This window comes from Sabethes cyaneus, chromosome 2 (genome assembly GCF_943734655.1).
Source record: "Sabethes cyaneus chromosome 2, idSabCyanKW18_F2, whole genome shotgun sequence".
Classification (NCBI taxonomy): Eukaryota; Metazoa; Arthropoda; class Insecta; order Diptera; family Culicidae; genus Sabethes; species Sabethes cyaneus.
In genome coordinates this window covers 101,685,700-101,696,120 of record NC_071354.1, presented here as the reverse complement: position 1 = coordinate 101,696,120, position 10,421 = coordinate 101,685,700, and the positions used below count along the sequence as shown (strand labels likewise).

The 10,421-nt window shown below is 41.1% G+C and overlaps 1 protein-coding gene across 1 annotated transcript in view; it reads left to right on the top strand.

Moving 5' to 3' along the window:
- The first annotated feature begins 880 nt into the window (after window positions 1–880).
- Window positions 881–10,421, top strand: part of LOC128733940 (rhomboid-related protein 2) — a 38,561-nt gene continuing 29,020 nt past the window's right edge. Inside the window, exon 1 of the mRNA XM_053827821.1 lies at window positions 881–959. The gene's annotated coding sequence lies outside the window, so the exon portion shown is untranslated. The remainder of the gene's footprint in view (window positions 960–10,421) is intronic.

Here is a 10,421-nt window from a genome sequence, read left to right as displayed (position 1 = left end):
ACTATTACCGCAGATGATTTATAGTTGAATGTGAAGACATTGAGTTACTGCATCACTATAAAATATATTATGTTGTTGTCCTTCTTTATATCTCACGAAAATTGATGACAACTTAAAACATCGCACTTATGCCCCGCCCTACTCTACTCAAAAGTAAGATTTAAGTATTGTCAATAGATATTAAAACATAAACGTCTGATCCATGCAGTTAATACAGGATGTCAATTTATTTTTAAATGGCACAGTGCTACAGTAAACTGACTTATTTCTAGTTTGAAAGTTGCTAATTTTATTAGCCTAAAAATAAACTCTAATTGCACCTACAACTGTATAATTCTGAATATTGTACTTAAATCATTTATCATTCAACATTTTTTCCCAACACCAACAATTAAAAAATTACTGGCTGATGTTTCACTAATAATGTGGAATTTATTTATGGAATAATCCGTAATAAAAAGGTTTTTCTACCCAAAAAGTCGATTTCTGCTTCTTGTATTCTTTTTCGCCATATAATTTATTTTATGCAAAAGGAAGAAAAAGCAACCCAGGCCTTAGCCGGCAAGTGACTTGTTCCTCGTTCTCTTCGGTCGATTTTATTGCGCCGCCAGTAACGTTATTCTCCGCTTACTATATCAAACCAGCCAGTAAGAAAAAAGGAAAAGTAGGCACAGAACTGGATGTTGAGTTGTATAGACGGTTGGTCGGACGAACGAACGAACGGTCGGACGGACGGACGGGCGAACGAAACACCAGGCAGAGTTCATCAGCAGCTCAGCAGCATTAGGAAGTAAAGGGATGGGCAAGGCGTGACGGGGAGGGGGACGAAGGTAGAGAGACAGAGTCAAACATGGGCGGATAGATACAGGCATACATAGACCTCATAAAAACGTGTATACATAGCAAGCCGGAGCCGGGCCAGTCAGAGGCCGAGTAAACGTGGCAACGTCGCCTAAAAGGTGAGGTGTTTTACATTTTTTCTTTCTCTTTTGTTACTTTTTATCGAAGACTGCTTATACGTTTCAAATGAATGAAAGGTAATATTTTCCTCGAAGAGAATATCAATTACGTCAATGTCAGCGTACTTTATTTGGGCGACGTATGGATTTCACTGCTTGTCTAATGTGATAACTAGAAGAATAAGAATCGTGTGGTCATTTGTATATCCTACTGTTTGAAGGTCAATTGTATCAAACGAAAATTTATTGTACCCTAATAGCTGCGTCGAAATATCATAAATTATTAAGTAGAGAAAAGTTTTAGTGCCTTCTAGGATAATAATCTTTCAACTAAATCTTCTGTGGCTTTGCTGTGGTGTTTTTCGTAGGCTCTGTAGCATGCACACAGCATGTGATTTAAATGCTAAACAAATAAAAAGCGAGAAAAATAAAACAATTCATGTGGGAATTCGCCCAACGAACGAATGGATACAGGCACGGCACCACCAACCGTTGTGGGTGTGTGTTTGGAATACAGCACGTGAAAAATAAATGCAAATTTTTGCTAATGTCTGCACTGAATAGTTTTCTACAGCCAACTTAATTGAGGAAATTTCCAAACCGCTGCTGAGCTCTCTCGACGGTCTGAAATGCGATTCACTTCTCCCCCGGGGCTCACGAAACGGACTCAGCACTGCGGTACTCGAGGCCACGATAAAATTGGAGCCAGAGCGTAAATATACAATGTAGGACTCTCATGATGGTAGATGAAGCAGCGTCTTTACGTGGATATGGAGTTTATGGAGATGCTACCAGCGTCGATCGAAATCGGGTCGAGCACGTGGCACGAAACGCTACGATTAAGTGCAATTACCTACCTTCGGCTGGTGGAGAGCTGTGTAAAATTGATAATCAACAAATATCCTGTACATACATATATGTACTGCCGGCCATTCCCGGTGATTCATTGTTGCGCTGCGAAACCAAATGTCTTTTCAATACAATAAAAAATCAACTAAAGTTCCGTCAAGAACAAGCAGAAACTTCGATGTAGAAAAATAATTGCATGTAGGTAATAAAGTTTTCCTATAAAATATCTGGGGCGTTTCGGCATAGAACTTCTCCTTTAGTAGTGATTTTTTAGTTATCAATAAAAATGGCTTTTATTATAAAGTGTAATTGGCAAGCGTGAAACTTGCAAGCATAAAATAAACTCTGTAGTGGCTCTTGGCGTTTTATCCAGCCACTAACAGGGATTGCAGGGATGGGAAATTGATATTAAATAACGAGATAGGTGCCAACCGTTGATAACTTGATTTATGAAACTAGTTTACTGATCGGCCACTCAAACCAGGTCTCCTTTAGCAAACCTTTTTTGAGATTCTGTCGTCTGCGTTCTATCTACTACTGCTCCATAAATTGCAGGTAAATATTTTAAATTTCGTTATCGACATTTAAGTTCAAGCACGAATCATTGATTTCTGAGATTTCAAGAGCAGTTTTTATGCTCGTAACAAACGTAATGATCATGAAATTGTTTTCACTTTATTCTTTCCTTCTATTAGAACCCAATGAACGTATTTTTGTGAACATAACTTTTACTTTGAGTATAAAAACTGTTTTTAAAATCCCAAAAATCAATGATTCATGCTTAAATATTAAAAAACAGAACAGTAGGTTTTCGAATTTGGCAACAAATGCGTGTCGCCTATGTTGCCAAAATCGAGACCCTTTTATGATATGAAAAAAATTAAACATAAACGCGTTAGAAATTGAGCAAATATTATTAATCAACGATTGCAACCTCTTACAAAATCCGCCAAGAGCTATCCGTGCGGTGTAAGTAAGTTTTGGCGGCCTGCGGTAAGACGTAGTCCTACGGCAAGAAGAATATCGAAACATTCTATAACCGCAAACTTTTTTTCATGGCCACACTTAGGGCAATATTTTTCCGTCATTTAAACTATATATGCGGTAACTGTCTGATATTTAAGCATATTTTAGGAAATAAAATATTTTGTGTTGCCAAAAACGGATACTTTTGTTGCCAAAATCGGGACATGCCAAAATCGAACCACGCCAAATTCGAAATCCCACTGTATACACATAACAATCTTATACGAAATCGAGATCTCAAACAACAAAAACGACGCTTTTCATTTTAAACTCCGATAATTTGTGGGGCCAGTCCCGGTGTCCCGGTTAGCATTCACGCCTCTCACGCCGGGGACCCGGGTTCAAATCCCAATCGCGCAGAAATCACGAATGACCCAAGCTGTTAAAGTGACTATAATCAAACAAAAAAAACCGATAATTTGCACGATCTGCAAATTGTCGTACACAGACAAGGAAGAAGTAACAGTTGCTTCCATCCACATCTAAGATGGCAACCCCAACAGCGGGATAGGGACCTGAGGATAATAAACTGCTGTACCTTAAAACAAAAAAGGTTTTGAAAATGAAAAGAGGACTTCGATCTGGATTATTGGCAACGACCCTTAGTATGAAAACATGGGCACGAAGCGAAACATGGGATAGAGTAAGGAGGGGTAAAAGTGCGATTCAATCATTTGCAGACTTCGAGTAAATTGACTTCATTGGCATGGATGAGTGACTACTTTGACAGCTTAAATCTATCATAAACATTTGTTGTTTACGAAGAATAGAATTTAGTTATTTTGCATAACACTATTATCCCAAATGATTTATAGTTGAATGTGAAGATATTGAGCTGTTGCATCAATATAAAGTATATTTTACTGCTGTGCTTCTTTACATCTCATGACAATTGATGATAACTTCAAACGTCGCACATGTGCCCCGCCCTACTCTATACTGAATCTTGCCCATTAGGGCAAGCTGCCTAGACTTAGCTAGCCGCTTGAAGCTTGAAATCCTGGGGATGAGCGAAGTTCGCTGGCCGGGTTTCGGCAAATACATGACATTATATGGGCAAGTCTTGTTCTACTCCGGCATACGAGGTGAAAATGCCACTCTAGAGAGAGGAGTTGAATTTGTACTGAGCCCAGGGGCACACGCGGCCTTGATGAAGTGGGAACCGGTAAACGAAAGAATAATCGTGGTCAGATTTCAAGCACGGGTTAGAAGCCTTACTGCAACCCAGTGCTATGCACCAATAGATGCTAGCGACCTGCAGGAGGAAGAGAGTTTCTACAGCCAGCTGAATATTGTAGTTGAAAAAATCCCGACACTCAAATCCAGCAAGACGACTTCAACGTGAAAATTGGTTTAAACAACGCGAACCTTAAACGCGTCATGGGACGCCATTACCCACGAGAGGTGAACTAAAACGAAAAGCTGTTCACAGAATTTTATGGTAATAAAAACATGGTCATTAGAAGATCGCACTTTTTCCAACGACCAGCACATAAAGTCATATAGGATTTCCGCAACGGCCGTGCAGAAGTCCAGAAGACCACATTTGCAACAACGATCTCAATTTTCTTGGAATTACCCGCATGCTTTCCGACTTATTGAGCCCTCATAAGTTCTACATTGGAGGTTTACTCGAAGCGATCTACAATACATTCGTATGGAAATGGTTACCTACACCATTTACCAGCTTTAACCGTGAATCGTAATGGGCGCCATGCAGAAGTGCGTAATTACGAGGTGATCAATCGACAGCCATATGAGTAAGTTGAGCAATGTTAGCATTATCAACGCCACCTAGCTCACGCCATGGAAGTGACGAGGGCAATAAGGACGGTGTTTAACGCGCAGCTTGAATGTGAATACAATAAAAACCCAAGACATGACCCCAAAATCGTCATCGGAGACCTCGACGCTTCGGTTGGCCAGGAGCAGGAAATCAGACCCGGTATTAGAAAGTTCTGCGCACACCCGCTAACGAGCTGAATGGCGCGGAGACTGACTAAGATAACAGGGGGAATGACTACAGCTTTATCAGTACTCTTCTTCTTCTCCTCTATTTGAGCCATCATTTCGACAGCTCGATGATAGGGCTGAGTGGCTAAGACTATTTTGCCCTATATCAGTACTCCCATTATAGGTGTAGTAATAGAAGCCAACAAGCAGGTTAGGAACAACAAATAAGCTGTCAAAGATGGCATCACAGCGGCGCTTATGAAGATGGGCTCCGATAGGTTGGCTGCATGTCTGCAACTAGTTGATAGTTAGGATCTGGAAAACAGAAAAGCTACCAGACACTCAAAATATATTTCATGCCAAAGTTACCTGAAAAGTTATGTGAATATTTTCCACCCAGCTTTTCCTGTACTATTTACGTGATTTTCAGGTAGCTCGCATGCATACTAATGCGTTAACGAGAAAATCAGATATATGTTATTATTTTTTCCAATAACAATCACCTGAAAGTCACGTAAATCCCTGTAGAGAAATTTACGTGATTTTTCGCGTGGAAAGGACGTGTGGATTATTTTGAGTGGAGGAATTTGAAGGAATACGTAATATGCACAATATACAAGAAGGGTAACATGTTGGAATGTGGGAACTACCAAGCGATCACTATTCGGATCGAAACGATGATCCTCATCGCAGACATGTAAAATTGTTCGATTGCTTGCTCAGTCACTGTCAGACAGAGTTCGAAAACAGACACTGATGGAGCCTGCAAGTCGTAGGCGAAATACGTATCTGTCAAGAATAAATATACATAGCAGAATTTAATAGGAAAGTTTTCAAGTGTCGGACAATCATTTTAGCAGCAGCAGCCAATTTGGTTTCCCCCACAACCAACACCAGCTTACGAGAAGCTGCGGCAGTGCCAGTAACTGTAAAAGAACACAGTTGGTTCGCAGTCGACTCATTTATCGAAAGATCGGTCAGTGATTTGGTATTTCGTATCACTTCTGTATTAGCGGGCAACCACCATCCTAGTGTCTACAGGGTGTTCAATAAGTTCAAATACAACTTTTCATCATTGTGTAAGTGCGCATCATGTGTATTCTGTGTTTTGGTATTGGTGTCAGCTTTAGCCTTATATATAGGCTAACCGACGCGCAAGGTGTCGACTTGATGTTATTTGTTTACCGCGCGCGATGAAGGAGTACCGTAACGTCGTAATAAAGTTGTTTGCGAGAGGTGAGCGACCCGGCGACATATTTCGGCGGTTGAAATCCCACGGGGTGAAGCGGAATTTCATCTATAACACCATCCGTCAGTACCGGGAGACGGGCTCGGTCAGGGACCGTGCTAGATCCGGGTGGCCGCTTTCGGCGCGTCTTCGCAGCAATCAATGTGGTGAGAGAGCGGGTTCATCGAAAAATGAACCGCTCGATCCAGAAGACCGCTGTTGACCTGGATGTGTCGATCGGGACTGCTCACGCCATCATGGCAAAGGACCTGGGATGCAAGCCGTACAAGAAACGTAAGGTTCACGGGGTAACGGAGGCTACAACGAAGAAGAGGCTGGACAGAACAAAACTGATACTTTCCCGGCACGCTGGTCAGGAGTTCGTGTTTTCTGATGGGAAACTCTTCATCTTGAAACAGCCGCACAGTGTCCAAAATGTTCGGCTGTGGGCGTAGACGTTGGCCAGCAATCCCCGTTCCAGAGCGCCGCGTCGGTAATGGTTTGGAGGGGGCCGTATCCAAGCGTGGGAAGCTTTCACTGGTGTTTATCGAGAAAAATGTGAAAATCAACGCCACGTACTATAAGACCGTGGTTCTGGAGATGGTTGTGGTTCCGGCACAACGTGACTTCTACGGAAAGGTCTTTATGTCATTCAACAGGACGGCGCACCGGCCCACACGGCGAATATCGTCCAAGCGTGATGTCGGGAGAGTTTGACTGATTTTCTCGATAAGACTTTGTGGCCTTCCAGCTCCCCGGATCTTAATCCCCTGGACTTTTATATATGGTCGTATATGCTGGCCAAGCAGCGCGAACATAAAGTGAGCAATATGGACCAATTTAAGAAGCTCATTTCCATGATCTGGGACGAGATGCCCATGGACCAGGTGCGTGCCGCGTGTGATTCTTTTGAGAAACGTATCAAGCTCTTCATAAAGCACAAAAGGAGGGGGGGGGGGAGGGTTCCACCAAATATGTCGTAAAGGTTCTCAATAAACACTGCTTTAATAAAAATTGACTCAGAAAAGGATATCTTGTATTTTAATTTTCTTTTATACACATGTTTAAAGTGTATTCGAACTTATTGAAAACCCTGTAGGGTAGATGATCCATTAGTTGCGCCACTAAGCACAATATAACTTCATTTTGCTTGTTTATTGAGGTATATGCTTCAATTAATGCTTGTGGGATATAAATTTATCCAATACAAGGTATTTGTCACAAGGCAAGACAATAGCTTTCGTTGTGCGAGAAGCTTTATAAAGAAAAAATGAATTTTCCGATTCAATTATATTGTACCAACAGTTGCGCTAATGTTTCCTTAATTAAGTTTGATGTTCCTTTAATTGTGGTATTCCATATACATTGCTAGGTTGCTAAGTGAAAAAACATCGTAGCAAAACTATAGATGAGCGCCTATAGTTGTGCGCTCCAACTGCGTGTTGCATTTTGGAAAATTGGCATTTTAGCAAATAATGCTTTAATTTTAAATGGTGTAGCCTAACTACCAATACTTCTAAAAACCTGTTTTGTATAATGAATGTAATTGTTTTATCTAAAATGCTACGGTGACGAAAATATGCATTATTAATGAATAGTAGCGCAACTATTGGTACTACCACAACTATTGGATCAACTGCCCTATATATTGGCAAAAGTAATTATAGTACTGATTTTTAAGAAGGGTTTTTTAAAGTTTTTTTTTCAAAACCACCATTGATTCAATGAAAAAATTAAATCACAATATTTCGCGCTTCTTTTACAAACATATATTCAAACAATGATACTCACAGATGCAGTTTCTATTAGTCTTTTATCTAATGATCAGACATTAAGTGATACTTCATTGATTAAAACATATTATCAATATAACGGGTATTATACGATACAGTCCTACGTCACCTTTTTGTACAACCCTTAAGGTTGTATACCTTGTAGTTTTTTAGATCATCTTTCACCATCTATCACAGGAAAACGGTGCGCAGGCGGCACAGATGCACAGTACTACTTATCAGAATGCGGAAGCCATAGAGGGAAGAAGAAGCAGCCAACACAAATATTCCGGGAGAAAAAGCGCTGTCTAAGTAGCGGAGGCGAAGTGTACACAGTTAAAGCAGCTGCATTTTTCTCAGGATAGGCGATAGTTCTACAGGAATTCGACTCAAAGTGTGTCGGGGTCGGGATAAGAATGATAGTATCTCGACAGACGAACGTTAAATCCCGGCACTTCGATGAACAGTTGAATGTCGTCAAGGAAGAAGACCATGGCGTCAAGGGAGAGTGTTAAGGACAAACGTTGAAAAGAACCAGCTTCAACGATAAGATATGTTAAGGAACCCAAGGCTGTTTGAAAGAATTTAGGATACAGAGCAGCTACCGAAGAAGGATGGGGTTCTCCATGCCGCTTACAAAGTGATTTCAAAAATCTTTCGTCGATGAGAGTCGAACTGATTTGTACGAAATTATCAAGCCGGTTTCATTGAAGGATGGTCAACGACGAACTAAATCTTTGTGCTGCGGCGGATCCTCCAAAAGACCGTGAATATAGAGTTTCCATGCACCGCCCGCTCGTCGACTTTAAAGCTGCATATGATACTATTAACCGCTAAGAGCTATGGCAAATCATAAACGAAAACGGCTTTCCTGGAAAGCCTGTCTAGGGCTTGAAAAGGGATCGCAAGTTGAATGTGACTGCCGTGATTGCGAACTTTCCGCATTCCAACTCCGCTTTTTGAACGATAATTTGACTGTTTTTTTTTGAATCCAGTCAATCTGCCGCTTGCGCTGCTGCCGTCTTACAATTCATGCGGCATCTCAGCAATAGCAAACAGTCGATCTCCCGGTTTGCTTCGCGCTTTGAGAATATAAACTGCAAACTGACTGGAAGCATACGGTGACGTATTTTTTCTCTTCGTTTCTCATTTTGTCTCCAAATCGGCTCCTCACAGTAATAGTTTGTCTCCCGGACGTCGGTCGGACGCATGCAAAATATTCGTTTGTATTGGACGGAGTCCGACCGACTTCTTCCATGCACATGTAGTGGTTGTTTTTGTAGTATTGAGTCATACGATTGTGCGATTGCTTTTCGTTAGCGTGGTGATTGTCAGTCATTTGACTGTTTAGCAGTCATTCGCTGCTCCAAACGGTAAAGGCAACTTGATCGAAACGAAAATGTCAAAAAGTTTTAGAAAGCGTCGTACTGCTGCGTGCAATCGGCGTTTGACTGAGCAAACTGCCAGTTGTGTTATGCATAGCGTTCGTATACCACCTCTAAACGGACGGTGTGAACTTGAATGCGCGTTGGTGTGACTGCGGTAGAAAAAAGGATCGGTCGAAGCCCTGAGCCTGTCAGATTGATTAAGGTTGCGTTGGATGGCACGCAATGCTGTGTGCTAATTTCAGGTGTTAAATTCGGGTTCATTCAAATCCAATAGAGGACTTAGAGGACTTTATCAAGGTGACGATGTCTCTTGCCTGCTGTTCAATAAAGCACGACAGGAAATAGTGAGTTGAATCTTCAATCATTCTACTGTGTTACCTGACTCATAACGAACCCCTATTTCCAAAATTCTAAAATCTCTCATGCTTTTATTTTTGGAGTAAGCATGTCATTTCTTATGTTATATAGTTGATATTTGTATGCTCTATTCGAATTTATGATCAATTAAACGAAAAACCACAAAGTTTGTGAGTTACGAGACCCTCCCCCGTATATAACGTATATTCGTTATGAGTCAGGTAACACAGTAGTCAATTTGTCCGCTTTGCCGATGACGTGGATATTTTAAGCAAAATATCTGTTGTGATAACTGAAGTGCGGTCTGAGTACACCAGACTAAAACGCGAAATAGAAAAGATCGGGTTAAAGATCAAAACCGTAACATGACCACACCGCAAATCTCGAGTGTTGGATATAAAACCGTACAATTGTAAAAACCCTACAAATATAAGTTACTTCGCAACATGCATAACAGAGGGTGTTAGTGTGCAAGCAAAATGTGTAGAACGATGATTTTCAGAGGATTCTCTTCAATGTACCATGCCAGCTCGCCAGTGCGGCTGTTACTTTTCACCCTTTGGGTATTTTGTTTTGAAATTTTATCAATAATATCAGTTCAATGTGCATTTTTAACACGCTGCATGTTGCACTGGCAACTATGCAATCGTTTCGAAGATGGAGTCAAAAGAACAGCAGCGGCACATACGGCAAAGGTCTTAATTCGCCATAGAAAAAATTCTTGCCTTGATGAGGAAATTTGTATTTCATTTGTATAGGAGCCCACCCTCTTAGAAGAGGAAAGGGTCTCAGTACACCATGGGAAAACAAACCTGCCTTCTAAAACCCCCACATGCCGAATTTGGTTCCATTTGCTTGCTTAGTTCTCGAGTTTTGAGGAAATTTCTGT